The 20,986-nt window shown below is 45.3% G+C and overlaps 1 protein-coding gene across 5 annotated transcripts in view; it reads left to right on the plus strand.

Moving 5' to 3' along the window:
* Positions 1-20,986, plus strand: part of LOC138453478 (uncharacterized) — a 1,096,265-nt gene that overhangs the window by 628,965 nt on the left and 446,314 nt on the right. The window lies entirely within an intron of this gene.

The raw sequence follows: 20,986 nt of genomic DNA on the forward strand, positions 1-20,986 counted from the left end.
CTTTAATGTATATGAACAGTTAGCAGATGCCTCCTGGCCAGTGCATTTCAGACCTATTTGGTCCATCAGGGCAAACTTTTCAATATGAACCAAATAAGGAAAATCATGAAACAATAGAGGATACCCAAACGTTTACGTCAGTATCAATATAAAATAAGACATTAAACCCCCCCCCCCTTATGCATCAATGACATCAAATCGATTTTCATATTTGAAATATGGCACAAACTAACATATGGAGCACAGGAAATATGCACCAAAACAGGTAATTTATCAAAATATTGAGGTGGTGTGTGTCAAAAACATAAATTAAAGCAAACAAACCGAAATCATAATGAACGATAATGGGAAAATCAAATCATAATGAAAAGCATAATAGGAAAACACACAAAAAGACATACAAACACAGAACATATCAACAAAAACATGAGCATCATCAGTATGGTGTATAATAAGCATTTTTCATGTCTATATAGACTGGCAAAAACATTTGTACATGTGGCTATAATGAGAAGAAACATGCATGCACAATGGATGGATAATGAGAACATAACTCTCCCAGGACAGGTAAATGGTTTGATGGGAATCTAGTATGTCAAAAGTGTGAGGCACACATGGTTCTACACATAGTGCAGCTTGGTGTAGAACAAGCGAGTACTGGAATAAATACAACCTGCATGATTTGGACTGTAACATAAATGATCGCTGCCACCTAATCAACATGCTCATAAGACTGCAAACATATATAATGCTAACAGTCAGCCATGGTGTGTGCACAATTGCATTACAACTCTTGAAAGTACCATGGGGAATATACTTGCCTATCCCAGCCCGTCCCCCTACTTGTGGGTCAACTTTGAATGTGTTTCGGACCTGTGGTGTGCTCCAAATGGAAATCTCAATTCACATGCCCATTGAAACAGCATAGTCGTTTTAACTAATGATGCCAGATAATGCCCTTAACATCAATCTAGTTCGATCCACCAAACGATGAAACACTTACCTCTCAGCTGAAATCGCATATCTAGGATAACATGTCACTGAGCGTGTGTGACTCGAAGGCTGCTAACAATACAATACTGACTGCTTTAAAGAATGGACCGTGGTCATGTGATCGTGCTCGCAATTGTGGAGATCACATGATAAGATTAACATGTTAATGGTAATTCGTTCGGCGTCCAGGTGAAATATCAATAAGGTGCCTGTCATCGCGACAGCGCCTACACTGCCAGTCAAAACCAAAAGAGAGCACTTCATAACGGACGTACTGAAAACTGATACACATACTGAATATATGTCATAAGACCTCAAAATATTAAACGCAATAGGATGTAGCCTTCACATAAATACCCAATGATATACTCAAATGGTTAAAAGAAACTTATATCGCTCTGTTAGGTCTGTGCACCATGATGCATTAGATAGTAAGATACTAGAAACTACTCCATGGAGTTTAATGCTCGATCTGATAGTGATCTAAAGAAGTTTCATGGGAGACAGGTAATATTTGCACAACCTTCCTGTGACCAACGTGATCACAAAACCTTAAGTGAGTTAGATGGATGTGGTGGAAAAAGTGTACAGATAGTCCTGCTTCATAAGATGCAGGAAATGTGCATAAACCTGGACTATGCCAACTTCCCGCGGGTTAGTTGGTGTTTTTGGGGAGAGCCTGGCTTAGCTGCGTGCAACAACACACAGCAATAAGGAGGCAGAGCCAGGGAGCTCAGGTTCAATGTCTTTATTCACAAACCTCCAACACGTACTGAACTGCCCTTCCCTCCCTCATCACTTCCCTTCCCGCCTCCCGCCCCACCCCCATGCCCCGGAACATGATTGTCAACATGACATCCCCCCCAAATTAAACAGTTACCCAACAGGGGTTCCACCCAAACTTAACGTTTGGCCAGTCAGCCCATTTCTTCAATGAAGCATCGAGGCTTGTTCCTTGCTCTTTGTGGCCTTGAGCTCGCTGCTCCAATGGAACATCTTTCCTCTGATCCACCTCTGTCCTCCAGAGCAGAAGTGTCAGAGTCCTCTTGATCTCCTTGATAAGAGTAGTCTGAGGCACATTTGTCACATCTCAACTCTTCCACTTAACCTCCTGGTGCTGGTTAAGGGAAACATCTTGAAGTGCAAAGAGTTTCGAGTGGTGGGTCCCTGGTCCCCTTGAGCCGTAATCATGGAACCCCTTTTCTCAATCATGATCAGTGGTTCATCTTTGAATTCTGAGGTGTGCATGTGTGTCTGTGGTTATTTCACCGTTACTACTTCTCCCGACTCCAACTGGGGCTCTCAGGCTTTACTGCGAACATCAGCGTATTCTTTAATTTGTTGTTTAGCCGCTTGATCTTGTTCCCTCAGTTCGGCATCATGCGGCTGCTTACCCTCTTGAGGGCTAGTCTGCGGTAGCCTGCTACGCACGGTTCTCCCAAACATTACTTCTGCCAGACTTTTCCCCGTGGAGCTATGTGGCATACTCCGGTTGTTTCTCAGTAATTGGTGAAGCACTTGTTTATATGGTTGACCCGTGAGCCAGGCCACTTGAAATGTCCTTTTGAGGTTGGCTATGAAACGTTCGATCATGCTGTTCGCCTGCGGCTATAATGGAGTGAATTTCTGGTGATGGAATCCTATGTATTCGCTGAATCTTGACCAGTGAAGGGAGGCCCATTGTCTGTCTTCACCTTCCTGGGAATGCCATACGATGCGGTCCATTACAAGGATGACGTGGTGGGCGGCAGTCAAGGACACAATTTGAGCTTCCAGGTATCTGGAATACTCATCCATGATGGCTAGTACGTATTTCCCCCCTTCAATCGGTCCAAAGAAGTCAGCGACTACTGCATCCCATATGCCTTCTTGTAATTCTGACATCCGCAGTGGTTCAGGGTGTCGATTGGGTGTGATGAGGCAACAGGTGGGGCACTGCTAGAGGATCTCCTCCACCAGAGCATCTAGTTGGGGAAACCAAACCTTTTCGGGGAGCATGCATTTCGGGGAGACCACCCCCCGGTGCTCTTTATGGGCTAGCTCCACCACTCTCCTTTTCAGCGATGCTGGAATCACCATCTTGTGACCCTTGAACAGCATGTTGTCCTCGGAGAGAGCCAGCTCCTCCTTCACTTGCAAGAGCCTGTCCACTCCCTTCCGTACATTCTCTGACTCAAGGCGACCCCTTTCTTTGGCTCTCCTCCACTGGCCTAATCTGAGCCCTTTGCATACTATCCAGCATGCCGTGTCTGCCTCCATTTCCTGGGCCAGGTGAGCCGGTTCAATGCCCTTGGGTATGGCCTGCTGGATCAGGTATCAGAGATAACGGTCTGCTCCCAATGGTTCAGGGCCACAGCCACTTCTCGGATGTCGGGACAGAAAGTCAGCAGGGTTCTCTTCTTTGCCCGGCTGGTGTACCATCTCAAATGAAGGCGCTAATAAAGGAGCTAGGTGACAAGCGGATCACCACAGAGTAACAGGGTATAAAACACCCAAAGGAAAATTAAAAGCTAACCAACAGGAAGTACATAAAGCAAAAGTTGAATGGTAAAATTGAGGCAAAACAAACCCAAAGTTTGTAAAATTGAAAAGACAGCAATTATATCTCTCCTGAAGATCCTTTGTGAAACTAACAAAGGTGAAACACGTGTAGAGAGAAAAAATTGAAAAAAGTGCTGTATATGAAATAAATGAGAGAAGAAATTGAAAAAAGTGCTGAATATGAAATAAATACACCAAGGATTTTGAAAAAGTAACCAAGTGTGAAGAAAATTATTTGACACTCATAAGAATTTGAATATTTTAAGGGGAGTCACAAGTGGAATGTGTAAAAATTTGAAAAATATCTCAAATGAATAGTCCGGTAATCTGAGCCCCCACCTAGCGATGCAGGGTGGAATTTTGGCCTGGGGGTTGCCATAAAGAAATAAGAGTTATACAACAAAAGGGTTTCCTACAACAGGACACGTTTGTGACAATACATTATTCACAGTATGTCCATTCTATTTTTTAAAAGTCAAAATAGCTTTGAAATATTTGCTCAATGGACCCAAACTAAGCACTATTTCTGGTGGGTAGAGTCATTCTGTACAAGTATCATCAAACAAATGTTTACTTATAGCACAGCTTTATTAAGTTTGCTGTTAGCTTGTCTGTTATTTAGACCACTTGCATTTAATAATATCAATACATGATTAATGGCAAAGCAATGCAGATCACGGTACATAAAAACAGGAAATGTACGAATACAAAAAGGGACAAGCAAAAGTGAAAGAAAAAGGATTCAAGGGGGTTTACAGCATATTTGGCATTTGCATATACATACAAGCATGGGCTCAATTTCTGGAAATTAGGACTTATATAGCATGAAGCACTCTAAATAAGTCTGTGCCTTAATCCTAACAACAAAGTGGAAATAGAACTAAAAGTACAAAGTGACCATTCTAAGGGTCAAGCCTAGCAACTAATGTGAGAGCGAGATGAGCAAACCGTAGGTCTATGCCTCGGGGGGATACCCCCGCTGGGTTATGAGCTTAACACCAGTAGAATTACTGAGTCCAGTGGCGTTTAGGCTCCTAGTGGATAAGCCTTTTTTCCAGGCCTCTGGAATAGTCTCTCTGCCGGTTTTTTGGGGAGAGAAAGAAAAAAGAGTAAAACTTGTGTTGTTTAAAAAGGTTTGAGAAAACCAAAAGGGGACATTGTGAGATGAGTCTCTGCAAGATGGGGTGCATCATAAAAGTAAGACGAGCGATGGATAGCTTGTTCGTCCAATGAGGAGGGAAAAGCACTAACCTGGGGTGCGTCCAAGGGGACGTGGTTGGGAAAACAGTCTTGCTGAAAATGAAGGTGATGGCTCCCTCCAATGAGTCATCTAATATTACAGCATTGTTTTGCTGCTAGACTATGAATGCTGGAACGCAACACGCACGAAGGGTCTGAAACAGAACAAAGTTATGTTGGCTAAAAAGTGCTGGAACGGTGCACATAAAACATGGCTGCCAGAGATCTGGCATTAGTTGTTGTTGGAAAAATTCCTGATTTTTTAACGTACATTTTACCCGAGTTTGGTGAACTCTGAGCTGGACTGGTCTTTCTGAAAAAGCGAAGTGCGCTTGACAGGGGCCTTAGCTGTACATGGAGGTAACATCCAAGATGCAGTTGGCAAGCGCAGCAGCTGATTACTTCTATGTGCTTCCTTCCCTGGTGGCGTCCACTACAAAAAGGAGAAAGTGGGCATATATTTATGTGACTGTGGGTGTCAAGTAACTTGTCGCAAACAGTCCCGTGTATGACTCGAAGAGTCAAGAATTCCGAGCGTATACAGTCGCCGAAAAGGTAGTTACCTTAATTGAGTTATGGCGCTGTAGTAAGCAGCATCTCGAAGCCGCGGTTCGTTGTGCCTGTCGATCCTGGTTTCTCGGAGCAGTGTAGCGTTGGGCATGCGCGGTTGTATTGTTGAGCCGGTTGCCAAGGGAATGCGGTAAAGTGCGTTTGTATTGATGTTGACAGCTCTGAACATATAAATGTGTTTAAAGGTCCAGCGCGGGGTTAAGCAGATTTAATGTCTTTACTGTGGCATTTTCCATGAAGGCCTATACAGGAGAGGCCGTCATGGCGGACATGCGTAGTCTGAATATGCAGAACCCAGGGGGTTTAATAATAGCCGGCATACCGCGGCTAGCATGCAAATCCACCAATGGATGTACAAGGCGTTCAGCGTGGACAATTAATGGCCAAACGTCAGGGCAGTTACAGCCAGCTGGCGTAATAGAGTGCATTCTAAAGGTATGTGTGGGCTGCAGGTTTTCAGTAGTGTTGGGCCAATTCTGGTGTTAGGTACGAGATGTCAAAAATAACGAAAGGGGAAACTGAAAGTGTGAGGGAAGGTGGATCACAATGTAGCAGTGCATGTGGAGGGTTGAAAGGGGGGGGACTGCCGCATTAAGACCTTAAGAAATAATTTTGAGTTTAAAAATCCACCACGCTTCCTTGTGGTTAAGAGCATTTCTTGTGTTAGTGGTGTTGTTGACTTTGTCGATGACCCACCATTACAGATCCTCTGAACCATGTTGGTACTACTGGAAATGGGACACAAAAGGGTGTTTTGTGTTTTGCAGTGGATACGTGACCCATGTTCGCTGCTCCTTTTGTTCCCTTTCTCTGTGTCTGCCCCACGTATCTAAGACCGCAGGGACACTCCACAATGTAAATTACATTGCAGGTTTTACAGTTTGTGAAGTGTTTCAAAAGCCAGTCTTCGCCTTCGATGTTGAATGATTTGGTCTTACTAGTGAATTTACAGGCCATACAGGTCCCACAAGGATGGTGAACTGTAATTTCCCTGAGGTTCCACAGTCCTGTTCTTGGTGTTTTTTTGTGATTTTGCCGTCCTAGGAGGTGGTTTGTCTGGGAGGCTCATCTGTAAGAGTGGCAGAATTGTTTGATAAGATGTTGAATCTTGGTGGTATCAGGACTAAATGTGGTGACACATGAGATTCTGTTCTGCTCTGTAGTTCTAGTTTTGGGCGACAGGAGAATCTCTTTAGCAGTACAGAGTGCTCTTTCGCTGGTGCTCTTGATCAATTTCTTCAGGTAACCACATGCTTTTAGTCTGATTTCTAGGTCCGCTGCATGGTGTCGGTATTGTTGAACTTCAGTACAGTTTCTACGATGTCTCAAGAATTGCCCATAGGGAAGGTTGTTGACTGCTTTTGTAATGTAGTAAAGTATTTCGGCTTAATATACTGATTAACTGTTTCTGACCTCTTTGAATTTAAACCTTGGAGCATGAAGGATTAGTTGCATAGTTTACCCTACCCTCATAAATTGAGATTGGAGGTGAGTGTGAACTAATAAAATCACTATTATATACACAACTGAACTGTGTTTGAAAAAGAAAGAGGTTGGATAGTAAGGAGTGGTTCAATGTTTGTTTGTTTTTAGATTTACTGCTGGAAGACATCTTCCATCAGAGTTTGTCCCCAGGGCTAGGCAACATTGACACCTGGCCCATTATCCTGAAGAAGGTCGAGAAATATAAGACTAACTTTGTCAAGCCCTCTTGGAACGACCAAAATATGTGTAGATTATGTTAATAAACTGTGGTGCTATTGAATAGAAATGCATCCTGTTAGTTTATATAGGTGTACGAAAAAGATACACTGATGTGTTTTTTATCAAGGGCTCCATGTTTAGAGTAAAACTAGTTTCTGGTCAGTTATCATTGGATGTGTGTGAGTAAGTCTGAGTATGTATGGTGGATTGAATCTGAGGATGTCTAAGGTATATGGATTAATGTGCTCTATGAGCAAACAGTATTGATTAATTTGATGATTTTTTTTAAATAATAAATGTAAGTTTATAGATGACAATTTGGTTTTAGTTATACCTATCCAACCTCATTACCTAGGTCCACTTTTGCTTTATTTCTGTATTACTTACCTGGAGGACCTGTGGCATTACAATAATAAGAACGGTCTCCCTTGTCTCAGAGAGGGTGGTGAATGTAGAGCCAGAAGCTATGGGAGGCATCTCTCTCCTCAGAGTGACTGTGATAATAGAAACTTAAATATCAAATACACTGGGAGTGATTCCCTGCATCACTGTGAGTGTGATATAGGAGAGAAAGACATAGTAAGCAGTCGGACTGGCCTCCATGGTTTAGGAATCACCACTAAGATTCAGGAGGAAGATCATCATATCAGGATTGGCCTCTTTAGTCCTAGTTACACTGTGCATCTCAGTGCTTGTTTGAGAGAAATTCACGTTCAAAAAGGCAAAGTAACTAAGTCTCCTCAGTGGGGTAGAAACCACAAAAAGGAGGAGTTTAAGCTCACCATAAGAGGAGTTTGGAAGGAGATACAATGGCTCTTGAAAAGTATTGTTTGATCTTGAAGAATGCCTACCTTGTACCAGGAGAAGGGAGACATTCTCCTGGCTGTTACACCAGACACTATGGGCCTCATCACGACTTCGGCGGTAACCCTTAAATCCGGCAGTAGCGCTATTACCGCCGGATTTAAGGTTCCGCCGAATCAGGGCTTCGGCGGATTTTGCCCCAGCTCTGAGCTGGGGGGAAATCCGCTGAAAATTCGCACTATTACTGCCGGCGGGAAATCCGCCGGCGGTATTAGCGCGAAGATTCCCCATTGAGCCCAGTGGGGAATGGGGCATTCCCGAATGGGCTCAGTGGGGAATGGGGACTTACATTACCGCCGAACTCGTGATCTGGCGCTATCAGCGCCGGGGAGTTCGGCGGTAGGGCTAATACTGCCCGCGCTAATAGCGTTACTGTTACCGCCCAAGTCGTGATGAGGCCCTAAAGCAAGAGAATTACAGAGTCAAGCTTGAAAGGAGGTTTAAGACCAGAACAGTGTTGTTTATGTTGCATTATCACCATTGTATGAGAGACTGTCATCACAGTTGGGACTTGATAAACCAGGAGAAGGGAGTCCTCCTCCTAGCCCTTCACTTGAACTATTCTCTAGTTATTTGCCATATGATTATGGTGCACTATTTCAGTAGGAGGGAGTCATCTCTCTGGCCTTTCTTAGTTATTTTTCATTTAGTGGTAGGGACAGAAGAGGCAGAGGATGATTATTCTGGTTGGACATTCATCCTGTTGACAAGCTCCCAGTTATCCTTACTTTAGGTAAGGATTTCCCTTTAGCGCTAGGGAAATGTAGGTATGTTGTTTTGTTATTTAAAATATGTCTATAGCCAAAATGCCACCTTTGTGTCCGACTCCTGCTTCTGACGTACCACAGATTGCATACCCTTACAGATTATATTGTGTCACACTCTGCCTTAGCCAATATTTACTCATCTCTATAGCACTGTATGGCATTAGTGTTCATGTATGACCTTACTATAGTGCTAAGCCCTTCCCTTTAAACCATAGACACTCTTGTGTGTTAAGCCTATTCCTGGCTCCACTTTACCAACGTGTTTCAGTCTGTAAATGGCTTCACTGCCTAGGCATTCTTCAGGGGTCAACATAACTTTAGTCACATATTGTTCATGAGACATATAAATGCCACATTCACTGTGCTCTCATCTCTTTTGGAGTTCCCAATATTCAGGAGGTATTAGGACATCGCCAGGTACCACAGTGGTGTGGAATTGTCGAGATATTGGCAATCACCACACTACCTGAGAGGTTGACATTGGCAGGTGCACTGGCCACAGGAGTATGACGGGAGGATAAGGGGAGCTATAAGAGAGCATGTTAGAGGTGGGGGCCAGAGGAGTAAGGAACCTTATATGCCAGTCGGACCCAGATCAGGACAGAGCAGCATCAGGTGAGACCACGCAATCCGAGCGCCTCAATTCAGGATAGAGACGCAAACTAACCAACCCTACTAACAATTTCCCTTTCTGCGTACACCTCTCAAACTCCAAACCAAACACAACCAAACCTACAGCACAACAAACCGCACAAACTTCACTACACTGCAACAACAAAACAAAAACATGCATAGTCTTGCACAACAGTGCACGCCGACTACCGGCCGCAAACACCCCCAGGCCCAGCCAACGGACCCACCGGGCTGAGGCCGCCAACAGCACATCACTGCTCTCTTGCATTTTTCCTGCTTCCTCCCACAAACTCAACCTCCCCTCCTCTTTCAGAACTGCCAGAGCGCCAGGGGACCACTCCGGTGGTGATAGTGCGCGGTATAAATGTCCTTTAGCATTAACATTAACATTAACATCACTGCCAATCCTCTCTTGTTAGATCTTCTTAAAAAACTGCCATGAGTGCGGCCATAGAGGGGCACTCATTTTTGTAGCAGAGATGGAGAATTCCAGAATAATATCCCAGTGAGCCTCATCAATTACCTCACTGCTTAGGTAGTAAAATGTCTTCTTGCCATCCAGAGAAGGATGATGATGTAGGAAAATGTGATACTGCAAATGTGAAGAAGAATGGTTGTTAATACCAAGGCATTGAGATGGTTTCCGATGATGTATGTTTAAGCCCTTTTGAGTCAGTCATTTTGTTTTATTATACAAGCACTGAGGCGTAGTTCACAAGGCTCATGAGAATATCATTAGAAGGACATATGGACTTCCCCCATTTAGTGAGAATCTGTAACTAGTCTATTGGCTAGAGAGAAGGACTCAGCACTATACTAACATCGTAGTTGAACAGTATCATTTCACACAAAGCTACAGACTTATAAGATTGGCAGAGTTGATGATATGTAGGAGAGTTAGTAACAATGAAGAAAACATATGGCTAGATGTATAAAACTAAGATTGAGGTACTTGGTATGAGCTCTTAGATTGGCAATGTGAATAGGATGCTCATCGGTCTCTATATGAACTGAATACAGTTGACATCATTTTACAGTTGCACATATATTTTCTATGCAATTAATCGCATTAATGTATACCTAAGTATAATTAAAATGGAAAAGCTCATTGATGTTCTGAGAGGTATTACTGGTCTAAGAAGGAGGTTTGGTTCCAATGTGCAATTACATTTGACATGGTTCAAGTTTCATCATTGTGCTTCATAATTGATAAATGTACTATTTTTAAAAAATCTGTTTCCCACCAGTGTATTTCAATAATATATTTAATGTCACACAAAACACAATAATTAATTCTTGATGTCATTTCCTACGCATATTAACATATCCAATAGTACAACGGTACAAAAAAACAGTCGTCATAGCGTGGGGACAAAAGAACACTTTATGCACAAGGAAGGAAGGAATTTCAACACCTTTGTTTATATGTCAACAAGGGGTGGATGATGGTCTGGAGGGTATTGGGGTTGCAACTAGAACTCAAGAGGGGTAATTGTGTCTTAACAGTGTCAGAATGAAGGTACAACAAAACAACTGAATTGTGTCTTAACGGTGTCAGAATGAAGGTACAACAAAACAACTGCAACAGCTTATTTTTTAGAGGATCTTTTGTCCCAGATCAATTTCAATTCCCTAGTCTATATAAATGCATTCCAAGTGACGTAGACCCTTCTGGCTGTCTTTAGTTCACTCACAGTCACAGCGGTTTTATAGTGTTCCAGCTTGCTTTCTGGCTTCCCTGGTGGTTGTCTCTTTGGCAAAGATAATATAGGCCTCTGGTCATGGTCCGCCATCCTAGGCTCTTGGATGTAGATAGAATAGATGCCTTCCAGCAAGAATGCATGATACCCCCTTGTGTTAACTGATACCCATAACTACTACCAGCAGAAATTTCTCCCACTCTCACGTGAGTGTTTGTCAGAACAAAGTGGTTGTCCCCCAACAGCCAAGTGCCACCCTATTGGGTTGAAGTCCACAGGAGACTCTGGGTTGTCTCCTTCTGGTCTTTCTCTTTCTGGATTCCCTGGCCCTTGCCATCATCTGGGTTAGAGCCTCCAGCAGGCTGCTGGCAATGGAATGTCCTTCCTATCTCCCATGACAGGGAATTATAGACAGTGCTCCAATATCCATCCCTCTCAACCTGCTCCTGCTCTCTCTCCAGCTGTACTACCTCTCCTTCCTTGCGTCACAGGATCCTTTTATGATCCAGGTTCCCTACTTCCTCCTCTACAGAGTGTGTTTCTTCTCCTCTCATCCCCCTCATCAGGCAGTGTGACTTCGCCTTGTAGCCAATTCCACTAATTGCCTGGAGATCGTGGGCCAAGGGCTTGAAGTGCTCTTCTGACATTTTGTGCTCAGGTCAAACTGTCAAGGTGCACATGCGACTCTGCCAGCAGGCTCCTTGCCTTCCTGATGATTGGCATCTATGCCATGCTACCCATGTATGCGGTCCGTGGGTTTTCTGACTGCCCAACCTAGGCCCTACAGTGAGAGTTTTTGACTGTAGGGCAACCAGATTTGTAAGCTACCTGCCTACTCTTCTGTGTGAATAGAGCAGGCTCGGGCTCAAGAGCCGCTCACAAGGTCAGGGGTCTGAAGTTAATGTCTTTGATAGTGCAGTCCCTGAACCCCCAGTCCGAATGAGCAGTTCCCTCATTTTGGTTGTGGTTGAAATAGGCATTTTCTAATAGGGCCTCTATGCATACGAGGTTGCTGAGGGGAGAAAGGCTCTGGGGGATCCACCACATGCTATCTCCAGGAGCTGCTTCACGCAGCAGATGGTTTACCCGAGCCTGCAGAGCATTCTGCTCCGTCCAAGCCTGCTCTTCTAAATTTACATATTCGATCTATATAATTAGTATGGTCATTGCACACAGTAATTCCACATGTGTGGGTGTAAACATACTACAAACCGTCTGTTATTTGGCAAGAATAGGTCGTCAAGGGTCAGCAGACGTCTACTATGTATTTATAATCTCATCTTCATCAGGACAAAATGTAACAGTATGAAAAGATATAACTCATTTTTTATTTTATATTTGCTCAATACTGATACCATAGAAAACCAGTGCTCACATCATTTAAAGTACACAGGTATTGCTTAACAATTATTCATGGTTACCATGGCTTTCACGTTGTCTTCAAAATTGAGGCAAATTCAATTGAATTCCTGCCGAAAACATGATTGAATGCAATTGTCATCAAGCATGCGCCTTTGAATTTCTAAAGTAATGAATATTGTTAAAGTTATATTGCTTCAAGATTACTCGCCTTGCTAGCAAGTACAAGGTCTGCGCGTGTAGAAAATCATGGTGGATGCCAAAACGCAATGTACTCCTTTCTGGACGTGTAGTTAAATATTCACTTGTACATTCAACCAAGGCACTAGGCTAGGACGAATGTAAAATGTTTTCAGTATGGAAAGAATGCCTTTAAAATGATTTGTGGGTCAATGGATAGCGAATTTATTGACACCCTCACAAACTATTCATTTTTTCTTTTGGCATAAAATGACATACCAAATATCAGTATAAGTACAGAGTCAGGCCCCTTAATGAACTACTTGTACAAACACACATACACACACAAACACTCCTTAAACATACCTTCTAACTGGTACTTGGGCTCTGCTTTGCTCTTCTGCTCACCAGCAGTATCACAGATGGAATCAGGATGGCGGGAGGAATGTGGATGAAATTTCCTTTCCAGAGTCCCTCCTGCGTACAGCCCATAGACTATAAAAGCATAGTCTGTTTGCCAATGATTTCTCTCAGCCTCTCTTCACTGATGTATAGAACCATTGTAAATGGAATATGTGGAGTCCATTAGCTTGTCCTTTTGTATGTCTTCACAGCTCTATTGTGTTGTATGCAGATCAGACAGCTCGCCTTGTGGTGAATTTAGGGGCTCTGGGAAAGTTTGAGTTTTGATGCCTGCCAAGGCTTGTGTCGATCAAGCAATTGAAATCCCCACCCTACAATAATGGTTCAAGTTTAAATGTCTGTATTTCCTCTGTTAGGACCATACACAGAGACATCAGTTCACCAAATCACCAGGGATAGGGTAAGTGATATCACATGCCCTTGAACCCCTGGTGACCTCAATTGTTTTTATCCCTGGTGACCTCATATCAAGGGATGGGATATGATGTCTGACCCTGATGATCTCGTAGTAAGTTGCTGGAGTAAAGAAAATCACCAATATTAATGAAATAACAAAAACAACTTTAGTGAAGCAGATACTTTATTCCAATCAATCCGATGTCAGGTGGGTACAGGCTCACATGCCCAGCCCCGCCTAAATTGCCCACAGAAGCCTCAAATATTCTTTATTTCTTTATGGCCTCTTTTTTGTTTCAGATAAATGGCTGCCTTTTAACAGGATCTAGCAGCACTGCAGTAATTGCTGTTTTGGGGAATTTGTGTCTAGCCAGTGTTTGTTTGTTTATTTGGTAATGCGCACCAAACCCACAGGTAACCGGGCGCAGCAGATAGGAATACTTGAAGCTTAGTTACAACATGGAGACAATACATTACAGGCAAGGAAGATACACAATAGGTTACAGTAGGGTATCCAAAGGTTACATGGAAACATGAAATGATGATCCAGTGGAATAGACATTTTCAAAGTCGGGTAAGTATATAAGTAAGTCATACAGGTGTTCAAGGTTCATATATCATTGGACCGTAGCTGTTAAGACGGACTTCTGAACTCTGTCCTGGTGGCGCAGAAGTTCAGAAGGCCAACCTAATTACTTGGAACAGGGTAACCTCTGGACGAGCCAGACCAATCAAGGTAGCGATCGCGGCGGTCAAGACTAGGTCTCAAGAGGGGTGAGGGTGACTGAAAGCCTGCAATGAGCACACAAAGCAAGATCACTTACAAACTACTCCAAACAGTTGTTATATTAAAAATATATACACATTTATTTCAGTTGTTATATTAAAAATATATACACATTTATTTCAAGGCCTTTAAAACAATGACCGTAGCGAGAAAATCACAATATAACGATAGTAAACCAACACATACCATATCAACACAATATATATACAAATACAACCAGTCTCAAGCGCTATATGCACGATATGTGTAGTCCACCTAAAAGGGAGGGAAAACAGGCAGTGCGAAATAATGCTTAGACCCAGTTCACCTTCTGAGGCACCTAACTAGATGGAAGTCCGAGCCCTGCGAAGAGTGGAGCCTAGTGCTCAAAAGTACCTGCACGCGCTGGTGCCAACGGGCAAAAGGAGAAGCTCTTCGAGGGAAATCAGGCAGTTCAGTTTAGTGCACAAAAGAAGAAGAACAAGTTCCGCGACTCAAGCGCAGCCTCCACAGTGGGCAGAAGCAGAGCGCGAGTACGGAAAAGGGTGCTGTTTGACACATCGGGGAAAAGCAATGGGCTCCTGCAGGAGGGCGACCAGATCCTAGCTATGCTACTCACCGGTCCCCGATGCAAGCAGACCCAGGCTTCTCCGCGTCCGTTTCAGTAGCTGGCAGGTTCAGAAGAGCAGGGAACGCCTCGTCGTCGTGTTGAGTAAAAAGACGTCCCAATCGAAGAAACCCACACAGTTTGTTACCACAGCAGGGCAACAGGGCGGCCGTGTGTATCTGAGCCAAATGTACACTACTCACTTCAGACCTGGGAACGCCAAGTGTACGAAGCGTGTGAGAGTGACAAGGACTCGAAATACTACACAACCTGGCGGCGGTTACAGAGCAAGACTCCCGTGTAAGCTGGTCAGTCAGCTGGATGGCCCAGAGACGCTTCCGAAGGCTTACTGGCAGGAGATGGTGAAGATGCCGAGAATAGCTGTTCCCGCTATTCCAAAGGGTCGAAGTACCAGTACAGGCCGTCTGGTTCGATCAAAGGTGAAATGGGTTTCACAAGGCGACAGCAGTGCAGAGTCCTCCAGCGGGTCACCAGCGATTCCTCGGTCCAGCCTCTTGGTTGCAGGATACTTGGCTCCTGTATTCCTTTGTTCGTGAGAACTCAGGAGATCGACATGGTAGTGGTGTTTCCAGCCCCCTCTTATCCACGGTTCCCTTCGCGCCAAAACGGAGGGGACCCAATGGGAGATCCGCTCATCAACACTCACACCATTCGTGGACCAATCACGGACCACGGTGGTCCCAGGCATTCACACCACCCTAGACTCTCTGGCACCCAGGATGTGTATTGGGACCAGACATCCCAGCCCACATCCTGGAGGCACACACAAGGCATGTAGAAACCCGCGAAAGCATCCGTGTTTCGCGGGAAAGTACATGCCCAAATAAGGAAGGCCCCGGGTCGGCTCGACCTGGGGAAGGTGAAGGGAGCAAGACGGTCAGCGGACAGGACAAAGGAGCCTCGTGGTCTGGCCATTTTGGGAGCCAGGCCACCATTTTGGGTTAAGCGCGAGAAACGCGCTTAGAACGCCAAAAGGAGCTCAAAACACAAGAAACGATCGCTGCCACCATTCCCGTCCCTGAATCACTTGCACCGATCAGATACAATATCCTAAACGAGTATCTAGGGCCTGTAGAAGGCTAGAGACCCAAGAGAGCTGTAACTTAGCTTACAGTGCCCTCTTGTGTCATGTTGCACGAAAGCCGCAACATGATAAAAGAAACTACGGGAAACAGCGTTCTCCGGTACTGACTGTCTTAAGGGCATGTCAGTTTCCCCATAAGAAAGGAGCGAAAGCCCAGAGGAGTGCGGCAGAAGGCTGCACTTCTCTGGCAAAGTCAAGAACAAGGTGAAAAACAACAGCAAAAAGTTTAGGGGTTGCCACATGGAAGGAAAATTACCTACAATTACGAAATCTTTCCTAACACTCGCCCCTCCCAGACTATGGACAGGGGGAACTAATCCACCCCTGGATGAGTCTCTTGTTCAGGTCGGTTAAACATTCTGGACAACCCATCAGCATTGCTATGTTGGACACCTGGCCTATGCTCAATAGTGAAGTCGAAGCCTTGTAGACTTATGGACCACCTAAGCAACTTTGGATTCTCCCCCTTCATGTTCATTAGCCACTTTAAGGGCTTATGGTCAGTTTGCACAGTGAAGTGGGTCCCATAGAGGTAGGGCCTCAGCTTCTTTAGGGCCCACACAACAGAGAAACATTCTTTCTCTACCGTGGACCATCTGAGCTCTCTGTCCTTAAACTGGCGGCTAATAAAACCAATAGGGTGTTCCTTACCCTTCTCATCTACTTGTGATAGTACAGCTCCTATCCCAGTGTCAGAGGCGTCCGTCTGCACGATAAAAGGTCTTTGATAATCAGGGGCCCTGAGGACAGGGGCCTGGCACAAGGAGTCTTTTAAGCCATTGAAGGCCTTCTCACACTCGTCGGTCCAAGTTACCTTCTTGGGTTTCTTCGGAGTTTTGAGGGCAGTCAGAGGGGCAGCTATGGTGCCATAGTCTGCCACAAAATTGCGGTAATACCCCGTGAGTCCTAAGAAGGCTCTCACTTGGGTTTGCGTAGTGGGGGTAGGCCAGTCTTGTACTGCTTGTACTTTACTGGGAAGAGGCTGTATCCTCCCTCCACCTACTTCATGTCCAAGGTAAACCACTGAGCCTTGTCCAATCTGGCATTTACTAGCCTTTATGGTCAGGTGTGCTTTCTGAAGAGCCTGGAGCACAATCCCGAGGTGTTTCACATGGTCTTCCCAGGTGGCACTGAAAACTGCTATATCATCCAGATATGCAAGACAGAATTCGTCCAACCCATTCAACACATGATTCACAAGCCTCTGGAAAGTGGCAGGTGCATTCTTCAACCCGAACGGCATTACCCGGAATTGGTAAAGGCCGTCTGGAGTAGAAAATGCTGTCTTCTCCTTGGCATGTTCTGCTAAAGCTATTTGCCAATAGCCAGCAGTGAGGTCAAACGTGCTGAGGTACTTGGAGGCACCCAAAGTATCCACCAGCTCATCTGTTCGAGGCAAGGGGTGTGCATCTGTCTTGGTGACAGCATTCAGAGCCCTGTAATCCACGCAGAACCTCAATTCAGAAGTGCCTGCCTTTGGAACCAATACCACAGGGCTGGACCAAGGACTACTAGAGGGTTCAATCACCCCAAGATCTAACATCTTGTTGACCTCGGTCTTAATATAAGACCGTACTTTGTCTGACATCCTGTATCCCCTACTTTTGGTAGGTACACTGTCTCCTGTGTCAATGTTATGTTTGCACCAAGGTGTCAAACCAGGCGACTGTGAAAACAGGGGGGAAAACTGCCTAAGCAAACTTTTCACCTCAGCCTGCTGATCAGAAGTCAGGTGAGGGGCCACTCGGACACCCTCAAAGGAGCTATCTGAAGGACCGCTTTGGAACAGGTCGGGGAGAGGTTCATACTCCTCTTCCTCAACATCTGAAGCCAGTAGCAGTGCTGCGATTTCGACTCTTGGGACGAAAGCCTTCAGCCTATTCACGTGAAACACTTTTGGTGCCTGTCTAGGCCTTCCAAGGTCCACTAAATAGTTAACCTCACCCAGGGGCTCCACCACTGTGTAAGGGCCTGACCATTTGTCCTGTAAAGCTCGAGGCCTTATGGGATTCATGATCAGGACTTGCTGACCAGGTGTAAAGTTGATGAGGGAAGCTTTCTGGTCGTACCAATGTTTCACCAGCGTTTGTCCTGCCTTCAATTTATCACTAGCCAAGCCCATCAGAAGTACCATCCGTTTTCTGAGCCCTAGCACATAATCAACTACGTTGGTAGTAACAGGGGGAGTGGGCATCTCCCATCCCTCTTTGACGATGGCTAAGGGTCCCCGTACGGGATGACCGAACAGAAGTTCGAAGGGGCTGAAGCCAACACCCTCCTGTGGTACCTCTCGGTAGGCAAACAGTAAGCATGGTAAAAGAAGATCCCATTTTCTTCTCTGAGGTTCCTCCAGAGCCCCAATCATGCTCTTTAACGTTCTGTTGAAACGTTCCACCAGACCATTGGTCTGGGGGTGGTATGCAGAAGAGAACTTGTAGGTGACCCCACATTCTTTCCACATAGCCTGCATATACTTCGACATAAAGTTGCTGCCATGATCCGACACAACTTCTTTAGGGAAGCCAACCCTAGTAAATATGCCAAGTAAAGCTTTTGCAACTGACTTGGCAGTTACAGTTTTCAATGGGATGGCCTCAGGATATCTGGTTGCATGGTCGACCAGCACCAGGATAAACCTATTGCCTGAGGATGTTTGCGGGTCAAGGGGACCAACGATGTCGATCCCTACCCTTTCAAATGATACCCCCACAACTGGGAGCGGTACCAACGGAGCTTGGATTGTCGCGCCAACCTTACCAGACAACTGGCAGGAGGCACAACTCCTGCAGTGACTTTCTACTTGCACCCCCATCTTGGGCCAGTAGAAGTGCATGGATAACCTTTGCTTGGTCCTCTTCATACCAAGGTGACCAGCAAGGGGAACTTCATGCGCCAACTGCTGGAGGAAGGGCCTACAGCAAGGGGAACCACCAACCTCCTACGGTCTCCTTCTGTAGACTCTGTGGGCTCACTATACAGGAGTCCACCTTCCCAATAAATCCTATGCGTCCCAGGAGGTTCACCCTCAAGCTGGGAGCAGGCCTGTCTCCTTAGGCCTTCCAGAGATGGGCACTCACGTTGGCCTTTACTGAATTTGTCCCTATCAGGACCTCCTTCAACTAACAAGTCTTTTAGTTCAGGATGATCGTTGGGGTCAAATACTTCAGGCATCGCCACCTCCTCGTCAGGCCCGGGCGATTGACCAACTTCCTCCACCGCAGTGGTAGGCGAGCTCGGGGGAATATTCTCTTTCCCTCGTCTTGACTTGTCGACTCCTTTCGCCTTGGGTTTCCCCTTCGGCTGGGGCGGCGTATTGGTCTTGGCCAATGCTGCCCGTGCTTGAGACCGTGTGTAGGGTCTTTCGGCAGTGTCTCCTACGAGCCCTAAAGCTCTGAGATCATTACCTAACAAGACCTTTCCCGGGACGTTTCTCTGAATGCTCACTGGAATCCTGACTGCTGTACCATTTAAAGTAAGATTTACAGGTATTACTGGGAACATACGGAGTGGGCCGTCAGCCAACTTAGTGGGCATCAGAGTAGCTCTGGCAACTTCCTCTGAGTCTACCAAGGTAGAATCCACTACAGTGCGACTGCACCCACTATCCCTAAGAGCTGGAGTATCTACTCCATTGACAGCAAACTGTCTTTAAAGTAGTGCTTGGTATTATCCGGAATCCTAGCATAAGCCTCTGCGACTTTAGGCTCCCAGGAACCCAGGGAAACTAAAACTACCTCAGCCTCTATCCCGCTGGGAAATTAGTCTGAGGAGAAGGATGCTCCTGTAATCTCTTCTTCCTCGTAGGAGGAGAAGGCCAGATTAGCGGAGTGGACCCCCAAAGGTCTAACCTTACACCGGGGATCCCCCTTCACGTGGTCAGTTGCTCCACAAGCAAAACAAGATCCATTGGCTCTGTTTACATAGGGAGGCTTATTGTAACCAAAGTTCTGTTTCGGAGGCTGACCTCCACTACCCTGTGAGTTCTCTTGTGTCTTACCCTTATTTTTCTTTTTGTGGCCCTTATGAGAAGAAGATTTATCAGATTCTCCACCCTCCATATCTTTGGACTTTTTCCCTTCCTCCTGCTTACCAGGATGAGTTTTGTCCTTATGGGACACTCGATGTGACACCCATAAGTCTGCTGCAATGGCCAGCTTCTTAGGATCTATCTCCTTCGAATCGGCCAAATGCTGCTTAAGCTCCGGGGAAGAAGATGCAAAAATGTCTTCCAGCATGACAAGATTTATCATGCCTTCGAAGGTAGAAACCTTATAACCTTCGACCCAGCCAGTTAAGTTTTTCAAGGATTCAGTGACATAAGATACCCAAGTACCACCTTCCTTTTTCTTATACTCTCTGAAACGTTTCAAATATTGGGCCGGAGTCTTCCCAAACTTTAAAATGAGAGTTTGCTTTAACATTGCAAAATCAGCTCGCTCAGCCTTCGACATTTCCATTATGGCACTACAGCCAGAATGGGGCAGTCTGCTGAGTAACCAGGCAATCTTATCAGCATTGTCAACTTGTTGAACTTCGCATGCATACTCAAACGCATTCAGCCAGTCCATAATGTCATTCCTTTCCTCATATACACTGAGCAGATCTTTCGGAAACCGTGGATGAGAGGAAGCCCCAGACCCATGTCCAGGACCCTTGGACCCATTTGCAAACTGAAGCTTGGCCAGTTCCAACTGGTGATCCCTGTCTTTTTGTTTTTCTGCCTGTTCGATTTTTAGTTTGGCTATGCTGAATTCAAGCTCCTGCTGCCTAAACCGCAGCTCTTGCTACTTGAATTCAAGCATAGCCTCCCCATCAGCACTGGCAGAGGAAACATTAGACATCTCGTCCTCCCTGTCCTCGTGGTCGCGATGGATCAGTGCAGCGGCAGAACCGTCGGTTCTACCAGTGAGAGCAGCCCCACCTCCTTCCGCACTGTCCTCAGAAGTTATAGCGTCAAGCTGCGCTTCTTGCCACGCCACGATTCTTTGGATCATTTCCAATTTCGTGCCTTGAGAGGAAACACCTCTCTCCGCACACATCTTTTTCAATGTTTCTGATTTGGAAGCATTTAAAGTTAACAAGGTATTTGTTTCCATACTGTTAGATAGGACTATGGCCTTTTTAAAGTTATACTACAAC

Source organism: Ambystoma mexicanum, chromosome 4p (genome assembly GCF_040938575.1).
Source record: "Ambystoma mexicanum isolate Mex_15411 chromosome 4p, UKY_AmexF1_1, whole genome shotgun sequence".
Classification (NCBI taxonomy): domain Eukaryota; kingdom Metazoa; phylum Chordata; class Amphibia; order Caudata; family Ambystomatidae; genus Ambystoma; species Ambystoma mexicanum.